Source organism: Solanum stenotomum, chromosome 12 (assembly GCF_019186545.1).
Source record: "Solanum stenotomum isolate F172 chromosome 12, ASM1918654v1, whole genome shotgun sequence".
Classification (NCBI taxonomy): Eukaryota; Viridiplantae; Streptophyta; class Magnoliopsida; order Solanales; family Solanaceae; genus Solanum; species Solanum stenotomum.
Genome location: NC_064293.1, coordinates 14808379 through 14810853, shown reverse-complemented (window position 1 = coordinate 14810853; position 2475 = coordinate 14808379). Strand labels below are relative to the sequence as shown.

Genomic DNA, 2475 nt, shown 5'->3' with positions numbered 1-2475 from the left:
AACTTGTTTTCCAGGAAAACATTTTCTAGGAAAACATTTTCCTTCATTCTGATTTATGCAACACAACACAAGAAGGATAATTATGGAGACGACGAACATAATTTATAGTCACAGCTCACAGGCTGAGGATAATTAAAAATAAAGGGGTTACACCTGAGATCATTTTAGTCACAGGATCACATCTACTTCTTACTTTAAATACATTACAAACCAACTTTCTATAGTCAATCAGAAACTAGCTAGCAGCTTTAATTTAGGCACGAGTTTCGGTCTTTAGAATCTGAATCAAGTTGTATAACCAAATCACGAATGTGTGGCTGTGTCCTAAATGTTCTTTTGTGTGTTTCTTGCGTAACAAGGACATGCCATCACATTGCCTCTTCTTCGTATCTGGAGGTTGGACATCGTTAACTCATTTCAGAAACGAGTGATTCAAGAGCATGTCTACACTCCAACGCGTATTTGGATTCCTGACCAGACAATTATTCAGGAAATCTTTTGCCTCTGTAGACAGTTTGGTATTCTCAATATTTGGTTCCTACTTAATTCAGTCCAACATCTGATCTGAATCGAATGATTCCCATAGGGGTTTCCCAGTGATCATCTCATAAACAGTGCTTCCAAGTGACCAAATATCAACTCCTGGGCAGTATTCCTTCTTAATTAGAGCTTCAGGTGCCATGTACCTTTTAGTTCCTCTGTGCCCCACGTTCTCTTTCCAGTTCTGCTCCAAAGTTATGGAAAGTCCGAAATCAGCTATCTTTGCCACCTCGGCCATACCATCATCACCATTAGTAGTAAGAAAAATGTTTTGGGATGGTTTTATGTCGCAATGAATAATCCCTTTTTTGTGAATCAAACTGAGCCCTAAAACAACATTTTTGATGTACTTTTGGACTTGAAACTCAGGCAATCCTCGTTCATCAGATCAACTAGGCTTCCAGCTGAGGCAAATTCAAGCAGCAAATTGTAAAGATATAAGTCATCCTCGTAGCTGACATTAAATCCAAAGCATCAAATAATTTGAGGACAATCCTCAAACATTCTAAAGAATTCTCTTTCATTTCGAAGAGACTGAGAGCGGTTCAACATACAAGATTTAACGGCAATGAGAGATGGTATCATAGGAGAAGGGGTATCAGTAGAAGCCAATGATACAAAACCATAGCTCCCTTTCCCCAATGTTCTACCGCTCTGCCACTTAAATTTCGCTTGTTTTTCCTCCATTACTATTATTTCACGGTGTTCTCTTTTTTTCCCCAATGTTCTACCTCTCTGCCACTTAAATTTCGCTTGTTTTTCCTCCATTACTATTATTTCACAGTGTTCTCTTTTTTTTTCTTGAATGTGAGCTCTTTTCTTAGTGTATGTATAGGAGTCATGATAAATGATCAGATGAGATCATAATTAAAATAGGTCGAATTTTAGTCAGTAAAATTAAATTTGGATAAACTCGTTTCAACCAATTCTTTGACCCATGTTGACCCTTCTTTGTTCTTTCATGGACTTTTATTTAGTTTTTCCATTTTTCATTTTTCTATTTTCCTATTTTAGTTCTTCTTATCTATTTTTTTTTTATGTCTTTAAAATGGAGTATTTAAAAACTATATTTATTGTCCATATTGTTATAAGTTAACAGTAGATTTGATATTCATATTTTGATCTAACTCATTAAAATATAAATAAAATGTACTAATTTTATGTAGCAGTTTTGTTTCCTAATTTTTCTGTTTTTCCCTTTCACAGTGCTAGTAGAAGAAATTTTATCAAATTTTTTTCATATTTACTTCTTTTATTATATGAAAATTTAAAGTTATATAAAATTCATAAGATATTTACCATAAAATAACAATCACTTATATAAGTTGTGATATATTAAAAGGACTAACTTGAATTCAAAGTCCTTCACTTGATTAATGAATCAAGAGAAGAACTATCACTATTTAATTTCAAAGCCCAAGACAATTCTCATTTTACAATTCTAAAATGAACTTATCTTTTGAAATTTTATTTATTGGATAAATATAATAAATTTACAATGAATTGAATGTTAATTCAGTAAAAATGAATTTGGTCAAATATATGGAATAAAATGATTTAACTCATTTTTACTCCTTTTTCATTCATGGAAAATTTTATTAAGTTCTTAGTTTCTTCATTTCTTTCTTTTTTATTTTACTTCTTCTTATCTATTTCTTTCTTCATGTCTTTAAAGTATATTTTAAAGTGTATTTATTAATTATGATATTATAAATGTATAATTACATTTCCGCACTTAAATCATCAAATAAATATGTTAAAACAGAATTAAAAGAAAAATAACATTATTTTCATGAAACTCTATAAATAAATAAAACGATATCATATAAACTTACTAAAGATATATTCATCACCATTTATAAGATTCAATTTCAGACTTAGCTTGTCTAGGGGGTTAGAAGTTCGAGCTAAGAAAATAGTTTCTTGTAGAAATGC

At 31.1% G+C, this 2475-nt stretch overlaps 1 pseudogene; it reads right to left on the bottom strand.

Annotated features, from left to right (window-relative positions):
• Window positions 1–248: 248 nt before the first annotated feature.
• LOC125847144 (mitogen-activated protein kinase kinase kinase 20-like) lies at window positions 249–1227 on the bottom strand (annotated as a pseudogene).
• Between the last annotated feature and the right edge of the window lie 1248 nt (window positions 1228–2475).